Source organism: Eretmochelys imbricata, chromosome 7 (assembly GCF_965152235.1).
Source record: "Eretmochelys imbricata isolate rEreImb1 chromosome 7, rEreImb1.hap1, whole genome shotgun sequence".
Classification (NCBI taxonomy): Eukaryota; Metazoa; Chordata; order Testudines; family Cheloniidae; genus Eretmochelys; species Eretmochelys imbricata.
Window position 1 is genome coordinate 88,525,407 of NC_135578.1, and position 21,026 is coordinate 88,546,432.

Here is a 21,026-nt window from a genome sequence, read left to right on the forward strand (position 1 = left end):
CTCCTATCTTACATATGCTGGTGATTATTACCGTGTGCTGCTAATGCCACTCTGTGATGCTTCCTGCACAGTCTTAAATTTATTATCACTGTAAATTATCACAAAAATGTACTAATTTGTAATGATACAAGAGGCTAACAATGTACTCGTTTCATTTTCAGTCTCATGTTATTGAATGTTATGCCTCTTGACAATTGGTTGGACCCAGGCATAGAAAGACTGACCATATTTACTGATTATGCTGGTGTACTGAAAGCTTTTATGACATCAGTGTAGCAGTTCAGACCAGTTTTTTTAAAAGTGACTAATTATTTGTGGCTCCTCAATTTTTGTGTGCACAAGATGAGACACATTAAAGGGCACTGATTTTCAGAAAGTGTTGATGACTATGAGGAGAAGAAACTAATTTGGCTGGAGTTACACAAAGGGGAGAATACCACCTCTGCCTGAACATATCCACCTCTCCATGAATGCATGGCCAAGAAGATGGGGGGAAATGTCACAGTGGAAGTCTGTGCCTAAGTCAGTGCTAGTAGAAGCATCATTAACTGTGGCATTGTTAACCTGCAACTCCTTGGGAAAGGGGATAGAGGGTGGAGGGGTATGCGTGCACATATACAAGTGTGGGAGGACTGGGAGGGAAGTAGGCTCCAGGAGCTGCACTGACATCACCATACATAAGTTCTGGATATGGATCTCTTTATCTGTAGATCCTGGAGATACATAAGTTTAGGAGGCTGTGTGGCATGCCTTCTTCACAGACCTCCAAATCCTTCCCACTGGGAGGAACAGTTTGAAGGAATTTTCTTGAGGTGAACCTCTCAGAGTTCCCTGGCTCCCTTTAATCCTCTTTCCTGTATAAATCTGCAGGAGGGTATAATTTAGCATAGAATTTCCAAATTCCATTGTCTGGCTCATTAGAGCAGATGTGCAAAGAATAAAAGGTGTCTGACTGGAGAAGTATAGTTCTGTTACTCCATTGCTCAACCCTGTATTTTACCTTGGGGTAATCAGTTTGGAGAACAGGATGCTGTCTTGTTTCACTCTGCTATCCTGGTTGTTGAGGTAGGAGAAGCAGTCCTGCTCCTATCTATTCCCATGGCCATAGCAACCACAAAATGGAACTCTCTTACTAAAAATTGGTTGCATCATACTCTTATTAGTTCCATATGTGGTGCATACCTCTAAACACAGAGATCCCATCTTCTGCATTGATGTGGGACTCAGCTGCTACTGTAGCACAGAGCCCCCAAGGTCTGTAGTCAGTGCTGAGGGAGGTTATGGGAACTGGGAAGGCCACAGTGAAGAGTTGACTTGCCTGGGAGGGATGTAAGTTTCCCTCTTCTGTCCCATACCTGTACCTGTGCTATACTACCTTCCCTGTATTGCCACAGCCAGGGCCACTACAGACGTGAGAATTATGTCTCAACATGGCTCCAATAGAGTCACACTGTGAGGGATCCATGGTGAGGGGAAAGATTCTCTGAACCAGAGTCACTGTGGAATTACAAGGGGGAATCCTTGTGAAGATTTAAAAACAAACTAACTTCCCCACAACTTTTAACCCAGGCGGGGATAATTTAGCCCCAAACTATGAAAAGTTTAAAATAAAACATAGAAACAAGAATTGGAGCAAAAACAAACAAAAAGGCAATGATATTTGGTGATAAATCTAACTGTGCTTCAGGCACCAAAAATTCATATTGACCGATGGAGGGACCAGCCAACTGTCACATCAACAAATAATATGCAAATGTTTATCTTTTTCCAGTCTGATCTAGACAGGATAGCAAAACATTCTGCAAGCCACTTCTCTAGATTAGCCAGGCTATTATTGGTCAGCACAATCTTGTCCCAGCCTCCATTTTGACTTATAAAACCTCTCCACAGCTCCTGGGTATTAGCAGGCACTAGCCACTGGAAAAGTTCATGGGTTGAAAATGGCACAGTTAAAACAGTGATTGTTTGGAAGTTTTGTTCCCATTAAGAGCACAGTTCCCATGATTTGCCTAGCGTGAAGGATAGTTTGTGTAAAGCTTAGTCTTAACCCCTTTTTGAAAATGTTGATGTTGTAGGTATAATCGAAGTCTCCATGTATACAAACCTTAGCTGTACTCTAATCTGGATAATTTTCATCCAGCCGATATACACCATTCACATTGCACTATTGAGTCCCAATCCCGACTGAGGCCTTTTGAGTGTTTCCATAATACAAATAATAATCGTCAAAAGGGTGACAGGTAAGCAAACTTTATTTTACACTCTAACAATTTGATAAAGATCAAACCAATTTTCTTGAAAATTAGTAAACAACAATACTTGTGCCTTTGGACTGCTTAATTTGCAACATTTGAATATGGAACAAATATTTACAGCTGGTTTATACCTCCTTGAAAATGAGAGATTCATGTTTACAGAAAACTGCATTATGAGCCCTATATTTCTAGAAATTTATAACCTAGCTGTAAATATTTGCTCCAAAATGAAATGTAGCAAACTACTCAGTCTGAGGTCATTGGTATTTATTGTTTACTAATTTCAGGTTTTATTAAGTTGTTAGAGTATACAATGAAGTATGCTAGTCTGTGAACCTTTAGATTATTACTACTATTATTATTGTTTGTTTGTATTATGGTAATGCCCAAAACATAGAAATGATCCAGGTTACAAGGTAGTTTAAATCAGTGTAGTAGTATTAATTTCAGTTCAGCTATACTGAAGTACACGAGTTTAAAAATTGTAACTAGGTTAGGCAAATAACAATAATGAGCATTTTATTACCATAGCTAAAAATTGAATCAATATTTCTGAAACCAATAGCTTTCTTGAAGCAAAGTAATAAGCTACAAAATAAATTTGCAAAAATCTGACAGAAGGGGGTGATGAGGAAAGCTTACATTTTGAGGATTTATATTTTAAAACAGCAATATGAAATTCAAAGGAATAGTATGAAATTTCAAACTGGTGGTTTAAGAAGAGAGTTTTCATTTTGGAGATCTTATTTCTGCTGTCTTTGGTATTTTTTCATTTAAGAAAACATCTCACTAAATTTACAAAGTGTAGTCAGATGGAATATAAACTGTAACAGAAGCTAGATCTTTGTGTAAAATTGGTACTATTTTAATTCTTTCATGTAACTTTCAAATGGATGGATATTTGTGCAGAATCTAAAAAACCTCTACAGTAGGGGTAAGCATATTTTATTACTTACCTTTATGATGTAAAGGATAGGTTATGGAGAAAATCTTCTGATGAAGTGCTGTCGTAGAACCTAAGAAGGGTATATAAAAGCAAGTGTCTCATCAGTGCCCACTGGCTCTGAAGCTTAATGATAATTATATTGTGAGCATTGCTAACTGTTTCACAGATTATCATTTTAATACGAACATTCAATGATTATGGAACGATTATGGGATTGTGGGCAGACCTCGGTTAGTTTCCCATCACCTTTCTCCAGTCCTTGATTAATCCAGCATGCTGTTTTGTTTATAAATTTACATTTTAGGAGAGCAATGCAAACCTTTGCCACTGAAACCTAAAACAGAATAATTCAATATGAAAATGAAACTAGTATTCTTAGGAGGCTAGCCTGAGATTTTCCTTTGTCTGAAAACCAAGTTGATCTGGGGCTGCTGCTCCCCACAACATTTCCCCCTGCATTCTTCAGGTGTCAGTCCTTCCTGACCATACGGGGAAAGCATCCAGGACCTTGTCCATCAGTAAGGGAGACAGATACCATTCCAAGTCCCCAGCAACCACCCAATTCAATAAAACCAACTCATCTCAAAAGCACTGAAAATACATGTCACCCCCACCAGTGGTTTTAGGTAACAATTTAAGGTACATCTACACTGCACACCTCTGGTGGTGGTGTGTAGAGTATGTGTACTCCTCAGTGAAAAGCCGGCTGCATCCACCCTGTGGTGTGTAGCTACAGAAAGCAGCAAAAGGATCCAGAAATGGCAAGGCAGAGGGTAAAGGCTCCAGGAGCAGCGAGGCAGTGGACACTATGCTAGTAAAAGAGCAGTGTAGATGGGAGAACCACTACTCGGCATGTAGAGGGCTGTGTAGGGCAGGGATTCTCAACCTTTTTCTTTCTGAGGCCCCCCTGATATGCCATAAAAACTCCATGGCCCACCTGTGCCACTACAGCGTCTTTTCTGCATGTAAAAGCCAGGGGTGGCATTAGGGGGTAGCAAGCAGGAGAATTGGCAGGGGCCCCACACCACAGGGGGCACTGTGAAGCTACGTTGCTCAGGCTTCTGTTTCAGTCCTGGGTTGTGGGGCTCAGGATCCCCCCTGGGCTTCATTCCCATGTGGTGGGGCTTTGGCTTTCTGCCCTGGGCCCCAGCAAGTCTAACACTGGTCCTGCTTCGCAGACCCCCTAAAATCTGCTCACGGATCCTCAAGGGGTTGAGAACCACTGGTGTAGGGTATATGCCTTAAGGGTTCAGGTGTGTCTTCATTCACTAAGCAGTGCCTCACCATCTACCCTGCTATTTATACCCTGGCTAGGGATGCGTGCAGGTTAGCTCTTCTACATGCCACCATAAAGAGTGTTAGCAACCGTGTTAGTCTGTATTCGCAAAAAGAAAAGGAGTACTTGTGGCACCTTAGAGACTAACCAATTTATTTGAGCATAAGCTTTCGTGAGCTACAGCTCACTTGTAGCTCACTGTAGCTCTCAAAAGCGTATGCTCAAATAAATTGGTTAGTCTCTAAGGTGCCACAAGTACTCCTTTTCTTTTTACCATAAAGTGCTCAGTGTAGATGTGCCTTTAGAATCTAGGCTGCTTGAGGAGCTAGGTATGGTGTCTGTCCCCACTTTCCAAATGGGTTTGCTGCGGGCATATTCTTTTCTCGTTCCAATCCGGGCCAGCTCTAGGTACCAGCTTTCCAAGCAGGTGCTTGGGGCAGCATTTAGAATGGGGCGTCAGTCCGTGTCCCGCGGCGGCTTTCGGCGGCAGCTCCGCCGCTGTTGCGGAGGCGGCAATTCGGCGGCAACTGCTTGTGTCGGCAAAATCAGTAGAGCCGCCCCTGGTTCCAGTGTTGTTTCTCCTGACCTGCATGATTCTTTTCCTCCAACTTTTTTTCCCCCATGTTGCAGCTTTTCCCTTCAAATCTGCCACTCCAGGCTTTGCTGTCCTAGGGAACAGAGTCTGGACAAGGCCATTGCTCTGGCTGCTGCATATGTGCCAATTATTGGAGTGTAGTACTTGAACTGACTGTGAATTGCTTAGCTTTGGGGCTCTGTTCCCTTGCCTCTGCATATCTCCATGACTGCTTTTTAGGGAGCTGTGCATAACTCATTTTCTCTACCTTTTCTTTCCTTGTCTCTTCCCAAAAATAACAAACTTTCCCTTTTGCTTTACCTTTGCAAATGTTTGTTTTTACTGCTGTTTGTCACTTGCTGCAAATTCCCACTGTAACAGTTTGAATCCCACCACAACTGCCACCATTGTCATGGCTACAAGGTAAACTATTATCTTATACCCCTTTTAGTCTATCTCATGTGCACCCCTCAGGTGACAGGTTTGGTTTCCTGCACCTCGCTCTGGGTGAAAACAGGTGTCCACCCACTCTTAGACTCACGACTGGCTCTAGGCACCAGCAAACCAAGCATGTGCTTGGGGCGGCGCAATTCCAGGGGAGGCATTCTGGGTGTCTGGGTTTTTTGTGTTTTGTTTTTTGCTTTTGTAGTTGTGCTCTCAGAGGTGTTTTGTGGGGTTTTTTTATGCTTGGGGCTGCAAAAACCCTAGAGCCAGCCCTGTTTAGACTGGATCTCTGGGCTGCAGCCCCAGGCTTCTGAACCATGTTAACACAGGTCCAACTCTGTGTTGGCACCTGTAAGACTTGCCCTATGGACACCATACATTTTCAGTGACACAGAAACACTGTCTTCAAAACAAAGCATTATTTATTCACTCCTAAAGTACAAAATGCATAGAGCAAAGAGGAAAAACAATAAAAAGCCTTCACACATGAGTATTATCAGTCTCTGGCAGGAAGAAACAGACCATCCCTGCTGTAGTTTCTCCCTCTCTGTGTGTTTTCCAGCTTGTCAGCTTTTCGTTGACACCCCAGGCAGTCTCTGGCCCCGGCTTAACCCTCATCCTTTATAGGCCACAAAGTCCTCTAGTATTATTGGGTACATCTACAAAACAAAAACACCGCAGCAGTGAGTTTCAGAGCCTCGGTCAACTGACTTGAGCTTGCACTACGGAGCTAAAAATAGCAGTGTAGATGCTCCCACTCGGATTGGAGCCTGGGTTCTGAGACCCAGCAAGGGAAAAGGATCTCAGAGCTCGGGATCCAGCCCAAGTGGGAACATCTTCGCTGCTATTTTTAGCCCTGTTAGCACAAACCACGTGAGTCAAAGTGAGTTGACCTGAGCTCTGAGATTCGCTGCCACAAGGGGTTTTCTGCAGTGTAGATATACCCTTAGTGTTAATAGATTCATAGATTCCAAGACCAGAAGGGACTATTGTGATCACCTGACCTGACATCCTGTATATAATATAGGATATAGAATTTCCCCAAAATAATTTCTACACCATCTCTCTTAGAAAAACATCCAATCTTGTTTTAAAAATTGCCAGTGATGGAGAATCCATCACAACTCTTGGTAAATGGTTAATTACCTTCACTGTTAAAAATGTACACCTTATTTCGAATCTGAATTTGTCTAACTTCAATTTCCATCCATTGGATCATGTTATACCTTTCTCTGCTACAGAGAAGAGCCCATTATTAAATATTTGTTCCCCCTGTAGGTACTTAAAGGCTTTAATCAAGTCACCTTTAACCTTCTCTAGTTAAATTAAATAAATTGAGCTCCTATCACTATAAGGCATGTTTTCTAATCCTTTCATCATTCCCATGGCACTTCTCTGAACCCTCTCCTATTTATCAATATCCTTTTTGAACTACAGACACCATAACTGGACACAGTATGTCAGCAATAGTTGCACCAGTGCCAAATACAGAGGTCACATAACCTCTCCACTCCATACTCAAGATTCCTTGGTTTATGCATCCAAAGATCACATTAGCCCTTTTGGTCACTGTATCACACTAAGAGCCCATGTTCAGCTGAGTATCCACCACACTAAATCTTTTTCAGAGTCACTGCTTCCTAGGATAGAGTCCCCCCCGTCCTGTAAGTATGACCTACATTCTTTGTTCCTAGATGTATACATTTACATTTAGCTATATTAAAATGGATATTGTTTGACTGCACCCAGTTTATCAGCCAATTCAGATTGTTCTCTCTCAGTGACCTGTCCTCTTCATTATTTACTGTTCCCCTAATTTTTGTCTCATCTGCAAACTTTATCAGTGATGATTTTATGTTTTCTTCAAAGTCATTTATAAAAATCTTAAATAGTGTTGGGACAAGAACCGACCCTGTGGGACCCCAGTAGAAACACGTCTGCTCTATGATGAGTTTCCATTTCCATTTTGAGGCCTCTCAGTTAGCCAGCTATTAATCCATTTAATGTGTATCATGTTAGTATTATGAGGTTCTAGTTTTTTAATCAAAATGTGTGGTTCCAAATCAAATGCGTTACAGAAGTCTAAGTATATTACATCAACACAATTACCTTTATCAAACTTGTACTCTCATCCAAAAGAGAGATCAAGTTAGTTTGACAGGATCTATTTTTCATAAAGTCATGTTGATTGGCATTAATTATATTACCCTCCTTTAATTCTTCATGAGTGAAATCATGTATCAGCAGTTCCATCTTGCCTGAGATCAGTGTCATACTGTAAGGCTTATAATTACCCAGACCATTCTGTTTACCCTTTTAAAATATTGACACAATACCTAGGCCATTGTTTTACCTTTCTGTGCTTAGTTCCTCAAACAATCTGTTATGGTCTACCTCCATAGAAGTAACCGATCATAAGAACACACACACAGAGACATGCACCATACTCTCTAAAAATAGATATTTCCCAGTTTATAACAAGTATATGAATTTCTTTGATTCTGACATATTCTGAAAGACTCCTCTAGCTATATAGAACTGCATATATATCTCACTGAACTTTGAAAGCAACATAAACTTTCAATCCCCCTAAAACAAGGAATAGAAAATTTATAGTGTCTTAATTAATGGATCACAGTTAGCATCACAAAATTGTGAAGTCCAGATGTGAAATGAGCCTCAGTCAGAGATAGTTAAATTAGTTTGGTATTTTCTATCTTCCTATCTTCTGTGATTACTTATATTTTTTAGAAGATGAAACTTCAAAGTATTTTGGATTGTGTGTTAATTAATAAATACCAGGTCCTCCTCACAACTAGAATATCATAGCTAATAGTTCTTATAGCAGAAAATAAAATGCTAACTGAAAGCAGCAGTTTTTGGCTCCCAGTTATTGCCTTTGGTCACATTAAACAGGTTGTTCAGACTTTTCATAGCTTAAAAAAAAAAGGAAAATACTAGAATCGTTTGGTCTGCTTTAGAGTCATAGAATATCTCATTTTTAAATAGGGGTCCACTTGTGAGAAATGTGAAGTTTGGTTCCAGTTTATCACGGATTTTTTTTTTTCTGACAAGATATATGAAGATCAGAATTTCAGGCTGTTGAAAGTATATAGATGTAGCATGGCATGTTTTCCCTGGACTAGTAATAATACTGTTCAGTGTGAAAATTTCTACTGTATAAAAATGATATTTCATGACAGGCAGGATTTTCTTTCTTCTTTTCTTTGCCATTAACAGGTATAATGTTTTCCATTTGGCTCGATATGTCAACACCATAGGCAGATCTAATCTGACCAAACTGCTGTGTATTCTAAGATTTCACTGAATATGCAGGCACAAAACAAAATTATGGAAATATATCAAAAAGTCACGTGACAGTACTGTTGTAGCATTTTTCAAAACACAGGAGTTCACTGCTGCTAATGCACATGAGTTTTTACTTTGTCTCACTGAGGAGCTGATGTGCAGCTCTCCTCAGGGGAGTATTTTTTTTCAAAACATGACTGACAATGGGGAAAAACAGAAAAATATAACAGGATTGTTACCAATTGCTCTGTCATAGTGGCCAGACGGAGAAGATTCTGTGTTCTTGTGATACATGGGTTCAGCAAGACCCAGGCAGCTACAAAATCCTGTGATGCATGTATCCTTCCACTTCTTACAAATGTGCAGGCTCTCCATAAACTTCTCCAGAGTCAGCAAAAGTAAAATTTTACATGTTGACTTTTTCCAGCTCCATTGCCACCATGATGGGAGTCCTAAGTGACCTTAGACATCCCTGCTTTAATTCTGTTTTTAGGATCCAGACCTCAACAAGGATTTCAGAGAAGCCAGTCTTTGCAGCCACTGTGTGAACCCTCTTCTACAGGGGTCAATCTCCTGTTAAACATATGAGCAAGAACCATTTCTGCCCATCAAGGAAGTGCCCTTCTCTTGTGCTAAGAAACCTGACAGGCCTTTCTCTTCTGACATGCCCTGAAAGGTGAAAAGGAAATTGAAGCATATTCTCTCTAAGGTTTTGTAACTCGAGTAGGCATCATCTGTCTTTTTCAAAGTCAATTACTGAACCCGAGGACACCAGCCTGAGGGAGTTTAGCACAGAGGACACAGGGCATTTAATCATAGCAGTGCTCATGATCTTAACTTTCTCTGAGAATTCTATATTTCCAACTATCATAAAAAAGAGGGGTTGGTTTTTTTCTGACTCTCAGCAAAAATAAAAAAAGTGTCCAGGTGTTTCCAGTTTTAAAGAAAGGACATTTAGGAGAAGACCTGATAGTAAATATTTCTTCATTTGTACTGAATACAATATATAAATTCCTTAAAAAGAAAAAGAATATCTGGGATCCTTATTCTTATCCATTCCATTATTGCAGAATACACTAATAAACTTAATTTCCTCAAAAGGTGTGGGTTTTTATTATTAAACCAAGAAAATGGAAACAATCTTAAAGATGGTGTTTGATAGAGAGGCCAGGGGGTGGCAGTATCTTTACATATATCTTTTTTTCATCAGAATATTTATTATTTAGTTGAGAAGGCTTCTCTTCACATAAGATAATTTCAGAACAGATTCAAGAGAAACTGGATTGTGACATTCTAGCCAATTCTACTTTGGGCATTTTCAAGATTTGTCTATACATAAAAATGGGCAGTCAAGTGGTGGCACACAAAACACCGTCTATTGCTATTGTCTGGGTGCCACTAATGTTCAGAAAACAAGGCTTCTCTCCTCACCATTCTGGGAGACAGGTGATAAAGCAATAGATTTTTCTGCCTGAAGTGTATATTTTACCCCCTAGTATAGATATGTTCCCAAACTCCATCCCATTCAGCTCAATTTTCCTGGCCCAGGATGCTGTAATCAATGTCACGAAGGCAGAGATGACATTCAGGATGTCTCCACCCCAATAAATCAGATTCTGACTTCTTTCGCTTGCCCCTCCAATTCATTCTTTTGAGGAAGGAAGAGAATTAACCATTTTATCAGAATGAGAAAACATAATATCAGACAAATTGAGTCTGTCTATAGGTTCAAATGGTGGTTAGAATTTGCTTCATTTCCCTCAAACTCAAAAATGTTTTCACCTATTTCTTGGCTCTCTAAATAAAAATGTTGTAAACTGTATCAAACACCCTTGTATATTTGTGCTACCCTTCCTGTCCCTACAGATTGGCCAGACAAAGGGTTTTTCTCTGTTGTTTGTTTCTAGAGCTGAAGTAATCAGGAGTCTTCATTCTTAGATCACAAATGATTAAACTTCTTTCTAGAGTACAAGAAGTTAAAAATGTAATCTGTTCTCTCTTTAATATCAGCTGTACAGCAGGAAGAATATTTAGCTTCCATGTATCTACAAGATGCGTTTCACCATATACCTATTGCAGTTCTCTTCAGAAATACTTAAGTTTCGAGACCAACAACCAATCCTTACAATATACAGCCCTCTTTTTCAGGCTTATGGATATTTTAAGGATTCCGAGTCTCTTTGATTGCCCATCACTAAGAAGAGGTTACTCTTCTGACTTATTTAGATGACTGGCTAGTGAAAGCTGAATCTCTTCAGAAGGCCTATCAGATTCTCCAGTGTGCGTTGGAACACTGTTAGGCTCTGAGAGCTCACTTCATAACTCAGGAGGACTGCATGCATTTGCTTTAAGAAAGGCTTCAGAAAATACTCTCTAACAACCAGCTCTCAGCCTAGTCTATCTGCCATGTAAGTCCCTTTTTGCTCTTTGGGTTAATAACTTTCTTCAATATAGTGCCTAGAGTTTGCTGTACAACAGATACAACACCTCTCCTCTCTATTTATGCAATGGGACAGAAAGCTTCACTTTCTAAATAAAATCTGAGGAAATGTCTGGTCTCATGTACTCAATCCATTTCCCTCCTTAGGTGAATTATACTATCAGATCCTGATTAGACTATTACACTGACGGAAACCAGACTCTTCAGATGTGGAAGCGATGTGACCTAGATGTCTGCGCAGGACAAGTGGTTCTACAGAAAGAATCATCTTCGTAGTAAAATAGACTGGAAATCTAAACTGTTCACCTAGATTTCTACCATTCAAACCTTGTATTTTGCCAAATCCCATTCTAGTCCATTCAGCCATTCCTCAAAAGTAATTTATCTCAACATTCAGTGGGAGACAAGTGTCCAGTGAACAGTAACTATCCTAAAATTAACCTTAAACCATTAAAGCAAATCAGCATAACCAGGGAATTCATGATGACAGCAGATCAGCTCAACTGTTCCACCATATATCATCAAAATAAATCTTCAGCGTACAAGTATTTATTTAGATTTGCAGAATGTTCAAAAGCAGACTCCCTCCCCACCTCCCAATCCACAACTTCAAAGTACCTCATTTGTGCAGCAAATAGAGGGACAGATACATTCTCTATTCTTTGAAATCACAATCTTTTGAAAAACTCCATCTTTTCCTCCTTATTCCCCAGAAAATGAAGATACAAGATTAAACTGATTTTTCTATAGCTTCACCTTCATTGCAGAGGAATTGTTTTGTGGACTTTGACTGTAACTGAACCCTGGCCCCTTCCTTGCACAGACATCCTATTATTTCAGAAATCAAGTCACCATGACCATCTCAGCAACCTGTCCCTGCCTCCTATCGCTCCTGTTTGGCCTGAGGGTACTTGACTCAGTCATCACCACTGTTTTCAAGTCATGAAAACAAGTCATTAAATAGTTTTGATAACCTACTGGAAGAGTGTTAAACAAAAGCTTAGCAGCTGTGGAACACTTTGATGGTGTCTAATTTTTGTCCCAAATTCTACTTTTCTTAAATATATCCAGCGCATCATAAAGTAAATTTTGTCTTTTAGTATATTCAAGGGTGAGGCAACTGTATTTAGGATCTCTTCCTTTAGTGATGCAGTTTCTGAAAGCTGTCAAGCTAATAAAGGCCAATTTTCATTAATTCTGTTTCATCACAGAAGCTCATTATGGTATTCTAAAGAATGTGGCTGCCTTCTTTCGAACCCATAGCTACTATTCCTCTAGCTTTTCTCATGTGCAGCTTGGTACTTTGTGGTTACCTCCGCCAGAAGGAGAGGAGAAATCACAGACTTTGCTAGATCTTTCAGCCTGGAAAATTGGTTCTGACAATTGTGAACAGATTCATTCATAATACATTTCTACCTTTTTACTAATCAAGAGGTATCCTTTCTTGCCTTCTGTCCCAACCAAAAATGGGACAAGGATAGTATCTTGCACTCATTTTAGTTGCTGTGAGTCTTCAATTTTTATCTGAAAAGAAAAAAAAATCCCACTGGCCATTTCCGCATTTGTTTTGGAGCAACAGATGAAGGCTTCCAAAGCATCCATCTCTGACTTGATTTGCTCTGCTATCTTTGAAACATACCTTCGAGAAGTGGTCCCTGATCCCTTGCAGTAGAAGCCCATGATATAGGGGATGATTCCTGAACAGGAAATAATGTCAAAGTGGCCACTCAAAAGTCCATTCACTGTTCTACATTAAAAGTTAAACACTACTGCCTCAAGGGGCAGCTTTTGGCAGATATTGCCTATAGGCTGTAATTCAGTAAACCAATTTTTTTGTAAAGTCAAGGGTATGTTTTTCACCTCTCTAATTCTATTCCCTGGTACTGCTATTTAGACTGTATTACTGCTACACCAGAGAGTCATTTTCTCCTACTTGTAAAATGAGAGAGTAGCTCCAGTTATCCATACACCCACCCAGTTAGTCTTGTTCTGTGTTACTGATATTTGATATTAACAAGGTCTATTAGTGTTAATCCTGTGTGCACTAGTAGCAGTGACCTCCTTTGAGACAAAAGGTTCTTCTTCTACTTGTTGGACTGTCACCACCTATGGACAAAGGAGGATCTATTAGTATGGACTAATGAAGCTACTTTTATAGAAACCCATTTTACAGATAGTGAAGAAAGTGCACAGTTGCTGCAGCAGCTATTAATATCACACACATTTGTACCGGAAGAGTATTAAACAAAAGCTTAGCAGCTGTGGAACACTTCATTCCTTCACTCATTTTCTTGAGTGCCTGAATCTTAATCACAAGAGAAAATATCACAAAATATAAATGAGATTCATGAACTGTAATTAACTTCCTGCAGAGCATCAAAGCTGGCTAGTTAAGTGCCATTTACCACATTTTCCAAGGGAGGACAGCCTCTCCCTGCCAGAAAAAACAAATCCCATTACTATTCCCATTTATAGGGGCAACCCTACATTTCTTACGCAGATTGAACCAACATTGACTTCAGTGGGAGTTTGGCTAGAGGAAGGCATGCAGATCAGGCCCTTGCAGTTAGAACCATTAACACTTTGAACTGTTGGCTATTGTTTAGTTACTGGAAAATGAGAATGTGTTTATTTTATTTTTATTTCCAAAAGCATCAAACAAAAATGCAGTGTGTTACCAGCCAATGATAAATACCACATTGTAGATTTTAATGTGTACTGGAAATAGAGCCGTTGCAGCAAGTATGAAGCTCTGATGTTGGTAGCGGATAATTAGACAGTTAACTGGGCTAGAAGAGAAGAGCAGCGTAATAGTTGAAGTGTGTTTGTTCGCTCACTTCTCACTTGTTTAATAATGCTATGTCTTTGTTTTGTTTGTTTAACCATTTCAAACGTCTCTGTTTTGTTTTCTTTGCTAATTAAAATGGTTTCCCATGAAATACTATGGTGAAACGATTTACCTACATTTTGTATCAGCTAAATCATAAGTGATTCTGACTCCAGTCTGACCCTGGAGACATACGTTACTGTCTTTGGCAGAAGGGTAGGCTGGAGATCATAGTTGAATTGCCACTTACCTTTGATAGGTAGACCTTAGGGGGTTTTAACATAGTTTTATAGTCCATGATGGAATTTTACAGCTAAGTTTAAACTTGGAAAATAGGGATGTGTAATAGTAACACGAACACGAGGTTTATAGTTGAGCACGTTGTGCCACTGCAGGGTCAGATTCTGTCAGCTTTCAGTGACCTACTATAAGGGAGCAAAATCACTCCATTATCCTTGATTTCACAAGAAGAAATGATGGCAGGATTTAGTCTGCACAGAAGATCTGAGGAATTATAATACATGAGAAAATCCAACAATGTTATAATAGCTAACCTTTCAGAAGTTACTTAGGAAAATGTATTTTCCCCTTCTTTTCTTTGGTGGTATTCCTGACAAAAAGATCAAAGTCCTAAGTAATAATGTCAGCGCTTAGCTTTGATTTAGAAATGTTGCTGGAATTACACAAACTCATTGTGCCCGATGACATAGAGTTCATCAGAATGAAGTTTGACATTTATCTTAAAAGATAATGGGCCAAGGAGGTGGTTCCCTGTAACAATGCCTAAACTCCCTTGTCATCTGGTTTAGAGATAAATACCATGAAAAAGGTCAAAACATTCTGAACTGATCTGAGAACCAAGGCAGAGTGAATGGATATTTATAGCAGAGAACACTTACTGAACAGACTTTGAATATAATATTGCATGGAAAAGAGACCGTTCTAATTGAGGAGAAAGTATTCATTTCAGGAAAAACCCTGTGGCTTTTTGGTAAGTGATGTCATTTCAAACTCTCACCGTTGAGCTAAAAGCAAACAGCAGCATTTGTGGGAGTTTGGCCTGAAAGGAGAGTGGTGGTTTTGTGTTCTAGAGGTGCAAATCTTGATTTTCCAGGGATTTGTTCCAGGTGTGCAGCTTGATCTGGTGCTTGCTAATATCCCTTAATGAGAGAATAGTGCTGATTTCACTTAGCTAGGTTTAAAAGCCAGTCAGTAGTGAATGTTGGAGCAGTGAATACTTAGCAGCTAACAGCAGAATTTCTGTGGGAGTTTGTGGTTGGGAGTTTGTGGGGATTTATGTCCTTTCTTTTTCTCTAGGAGTAGGGACTCAGAAGACAAGATAATGATGGCTACTAAGGCAGCACTAGAAGTGAACCGACAAGGAGAGGAGACAAAGAAGATGGTTGGATGCAGAAGCTGCAGGATGTGCATTATCCTTGATGGAAGCTACTTATGCATGAAATGTCACCTCATAGAACTCATGGCAGAGAAGATCCAAGATTAGAGATGCAGCTGGAGACAGTGATGGAATTCAGATGGGGATTTGATGGTATAATGCAGGAGAAGAGGAGGAGGGGGTGGTACAGACAACTCAATATTAGCAGCTACCTGCCAAACAAAAGGCTCTGAGGAGAAAAGTGCTGTAAGAGGAAGGTGATGCATGGAAGAACATGACCACAGGAACAAGAGAGTAAGACCAGCTACTGGTGATGAAATTGAGTTGAGTAACAAGTTTGCTGTACTGGGGAATAAGGAGAAGAAACAAACAAAAGATGTGGTGGCAAGGAAGAAAATAATGGAAACCAGCCCCTGAAGAAGAGAGGAAAAGATGATGGTGATAGCCAGGTACTAGAGCCCAAAGAAGAATGACAGTGATGTACTTGAAGACAGAGAGAGCATAAGACAGATTCATATTGACACCCAGAAGAGGCAGGTCTATGTGACTGGGAAATCCATACTAAGAAGAGTCAACAGGCCTGGCACCAGACCAGATCCAGAGAACAGAAGAGTATGCTGTCCGCCAAGAGGAAGGATATGAGATGTGGACGTGAGGTTGAAAAGGATCCTGATAGGGTTGGGGAAAAATCCACCGACTGTGTTGCATGTTGGGATTAAGGATACTGCTAGATTCCCACTGGAATGGATCAAGGATAATTTTGTGAGACTGGTAAGTTACTTAAAGAAGAGGAAGGAACATTTCTGGTCCCTGAAGAAGGAGGGGCCAAAGCAAGACAATATAATGAAGATCAACAGATGGCTCAAGGACTGGTGCTATAAGGAAGGTTTTGGAATAACAAAGTATTGGGGAAAAAGAAAAGGAGTACTTGTGGCACCTTACAGACTAACAAATTTATTTGAGCATAAGCTTTCGTGAGCTACAGCTCACTTCATCAGATGCATGAAGTGATCTGTAGCTCACAAAAACTTATGCTCAAATAAATTGGTTAGTCTCTAAGGTGCCACAAGTCCTCCTTTTCTTTTTGCGGATACAGACTAACACGACTGCTACTCTGAAGACTATTGGGAGGCATTCACAGAAAGAAGACTCTTCTCAACAGATGGACTCTATTTGCATATTATCCTTCTAAGATCAAGACTGGCATGATAGATAAAAAGGGCTTTAAACCAGGAAATGAGGGGAGAAGAGTGACAGAGACTCAGATAATCGCCACATTCTGCTTCAATACAAAGAAGGAGGAAAAACAGTTAAATGAAGATATAGTACGGGATAATGGAACACCAGAAGGTGAAAGTATGGATGGCAACCAAGAGAGAAAGTAAAAATATTGACTGAAGTAGTAGTCAGGAAGATTTTACAGTTGGTCCAAGAGCTATATCTAATCTGGCTTCATAGAAAACTGGATGAAGTCTGAAGGAAATTGTGATGCTTGTATATGAATGCAAGGAGTCTGGGAAATAAAAGGGGGAAACTGGAACTATTGGTGAAGGAGAGCAAACTGGACATTGTAGGGATTACAGGATCATGGTGGAAGAGCAGTCATGATTGGTATACAGGTATTAAAGGGTATGTAGTGTTTAGGAGAGACAGAATAAGAAAGTAAGGTGGCTGGGTAGCATTGTTCTTCAGTGATGCAATAAATTGTAAAGTAATAAGAACTGATGGTATGGACAAAACAAAAACTATTTGGTTCTAAATCACTCTGGGGAAGCATTATAAAATAGGTTCTACTGGGATAGTGTTAGGGGTCTGCTGTAGACTCTCAGAGTAGAACTTAGATATGATAAAGATATTTTTAAATATTATTAGTAATATTGTGCCATAATGTGAGACTATAACTTCCCATCTATAGATTGGAGAATAAATGCTACTAATATTGTTAGGACCCGGTTCTTCCTGGATGAGATAGACTACAGTTTTATTCACCAGATCATCACTGAACCAACAAAGAGACAATACAATTTTGATAGGTTTCAGAGCAGCAGCCTTTTTAGTCTGTATCCGCAAAAAGAACAGGAGTACTTGTAGCACCTTAGAGACTTACAAATTTATTTGAGCATAAGCTTTCGTGGGCTACAGCTCACTTCATCGGATGCATGCAGTGGAAAATACAGTAGGACAATTTTATATACACAGAGAACATGAAACAATGGGTGTAATCATACACGCTATAACGAGAGTGATCAGTTAAGGTGAGCTATTACCAGCAGGAGAGAAAAAACAAAACCTTTTGTAGTGATAATCAAGATGGGCCATTTCCAGCAGTTGACAAGAACGTGTGAGGAACAGTAGGGGGGAAAAATAAACATGGGGAAATAGTTTTACTTTGTGTAATGACACATCCACTCCCAGTCTTTATTCAAGCCTAATTTAATGGTGTCCAATTTGCAAATTAATTCCAATTCAGCAGTCTCTCGTTGGAGTCTGTTTCTGAAGTTTTTTAGTTGTAATATTGTGACTTTTAAGTGTGTAATCAAGTGACCAGAGAGATTGAAGTGTTCTCCAACTGGTTTTTGAATATTATAATTATTGACGTCTGATTTGTGTCCATTGATTCTTTTATGTAGAGACTGTCCAGTTTGGCCAATGTACATGGCAGAGAGGCATTGCTGGCACATGATGGCATATATCACATTGGTAGATGTGCAGATGAACGAGCCTCTGATAGCATGGCTGATTTGATTAGGCCCTATGATCGTGTCCCCTGAATAGATATGTGGACACAGTTGGCAACGGGCTTTGTTGCAAGGATAGGTTCCTGGGTTAGTGTTTTTGTTGTGTGGTTGCTGGTGAGTATTTGCTTCAGGTTGGGGGGCTGTCTGTAACATTCAAAAAGCAGTCGGAGAACACTTCAGTCTCTCTGGTCACTCGATTACAGACCTAAAAGTCACAATATTACAACAAAAAACCTTGAGAAACAGACTCCAATGAGAGATTGCTGAATTGGAATTAATTTGCAAACTGGATACAATTAACTTAGGCTTGAATAAAGACTGGGAGTGGATGTGTCATTACACAAAGTAAAACTATTTCCCCATGTTTATTTTTCCCCCTATTGTTCCCCACACGTTCTTGTCAACTGCTGGAAATGGCCCATCTTGATGTTCACTATAGAAGGTTTTTTTTTTTCTCCTGCTGGTAATAGCTCACCTTAACTGATCGCTCTTGTTATATTGGGCATTGTAACACCCATTATTTCATGTTCTCTGTGTATATAAAATTGTCCTACTGTATTTTCCACTGCATGCATCCGATGAAGTGGGCTGTAGCCCACAAAAGCTTATGGTCAAATAAATTTGTTAGTCTCTAAGGTGCCACAATTACTCCTGTTCTTTTTACAATTTTAGACTTAGTTTTGGTAAATAGTGAGGACACCATGGTCATAGGAGATAGCCCTGGATTAAGCAATCTGTAATTGTTTCAGTTTAAATTAAATGGAAGGATAATCCAAACCAATTTGTCAGCTATGTTTATTATCATTTCAAAAGATCAGACTTTGGGAAGTTAAGGGAATTAATTAAAGAAGTCAACTGAACTGAAGAGTTTTGACTTAAACGTGGGGAAACTTGGAATTTCTTAAATCAACTATACAAAAATCTATTTGTTTTGTGTATTCCAAGCAAGGGGAAACAATGTGTAGGGGATGGTTCCGAATGCAACTGGATGAATAAATGATTATTAAGAGTAAGCAGAGAGCCTGTAGAGATGGGAAAAGGGATTCATCAGCAAGAAAACTGAATATTGTAGATTACAAAATATAGGAATAAAGTGAGGATTGCCAAAAATCAAGCTGGATTAACTCTTGGCAAAAAAATTAAAATAACCAGAATTTTTTTAGTAATATAAATAAAAAGAGAATAAGGAAGGTTGTGCTGAAAGGTGAACTCTAAGAGTGAAGGGTGGTTACTAGTGGAGTTCCTCAAGGATCTGTCTTGGGACCAATCATTCATTATTTTTATTAATAATCATGGCATAAAAAGTAGAAATGAAATGAAATTTGCTGATCATACAAAGTTGGGAGCCATCATCAATACAGAAGAGGATTGGCATATTGCACAGGAAGATCAGGATAATGTTGAAGACTTGAATAACAGAAATAGGATGAAATTCAATAGTACAAATTGGGAGATCATGCACGTAGGGTCTAATGATGAGAATTTCAGCTACAAGCTGGGAGCTCATCAACTGGAAGTGTTAGAGAAGAGATATTTGGGAGTTTTGGTTGATCACAGGCTGACAATTAATGTCATTGCACGAGGCATTGGTAAGAATTGTATACAATTCTGGTCATTCATGTTCAAGAAAGTTAAATTCAAACTGGAAAAGGTACAGAACAGAGCTACTATGACTGAGTAATGAAGAGCCTTTGTTATGTGATCAGCTTGGCTTATTTAGCTTATCAAAAAGAAGGCTGAGAAGGGATGATTGCTTTCTATAAATACATAAGGGAGGTAAACACCAGGGAAGGTGAAGTGTTATTTAATCTAAAGGTCAACGTTGGCACAAGAACAAAGTATATAAATTTGCCATGAACAAATTCAGGATGGAAATTAGAAGAATGTTGCTAACCATCAGAGGAGTGAGGTTCTGGAACAGCCTCCCAATAGGAGTTGTGGGACAAACAATTTAATTGGTTTTAAGAGAGAAGTGGAGTGGGATTATATGACAGGATTGCTTGTGATGATATGGGGCAGGTTTCAGAAACTGTGAGAGTCTCCATAAGTTTTTCTTACGTTGCTGAAGCCCTGAAGCATGAGATTTCAGTCAGTGACTGCAGCGGTCAGGAAGTGTGTATATGAGGTCTTCCAACATATTCTGGCTCAAGGGTGGTTTTGGTCTACTTCCTCTGAAGCATCAGAGATGGCCATGGCTGGAGATGGGACACTGGACAGATTTGGCCAGTGCTCTGAGGTGGCACCAAGCATTCTTTCTCTCACATGCCTACCTGGATGGTTATTGCTCACATGCTCAGGGTTTAACTGACCCCAAGTGTGGGGTCAGGAAGGAGATTTCCCAAAAAGCAGATTGGCACTGACCTTTGTGGAGGTTTGCCTTCCTCTGCAGTATAGCGTCCCGGTCAGTTCCCAGGATTATCTGGGTATATCTCACTTAGTCAGTTCCCTGCCATTGCAGGGGCCTCAGGCATTAGTGCATCTTGGTCCCTCCTGTTCTCTGCCTGTGGCACATAATAGTTTAGGCTGCTGCTTCTCAACCTTTTTGCAGTCTAAGGCACACTCCAATAAAAGATTTGTGTGGTGCACCCTCACCTCTGGACACCAAAATTACATCTTGTGATCTCATGCATGTACACATGATGAGCCACAGCAAAAAATGGAATTTGGTTCTGACACTAATTTAAATAAATGAGCTGCTTTTTTTTCTTCACAAGTGATTTTTTCAAAATTCCTGATGGCACACCGATTCATGCCTGATGGCATGCTGGTTGGGAAACACTGATTTTAGGCTCCTGAGAGTTGTAATACTTTGGTCTAATTT

At 39.8% G+C, this 21,026-nt stretch overlaps 1 protein-coding gene across 1 annotated transcript in view; it reads left to right on the top strand.

Moving 5' to 3' along the window:
- The window catches only part of PCDH15 (protocadherin related 15), a 672,916-nt gene that overhangs the window by 534,203 nt on the left and 117,687 nt on the right, over positions 1 to 21,026 (top strand). The window lies entirely within an intron of this gene.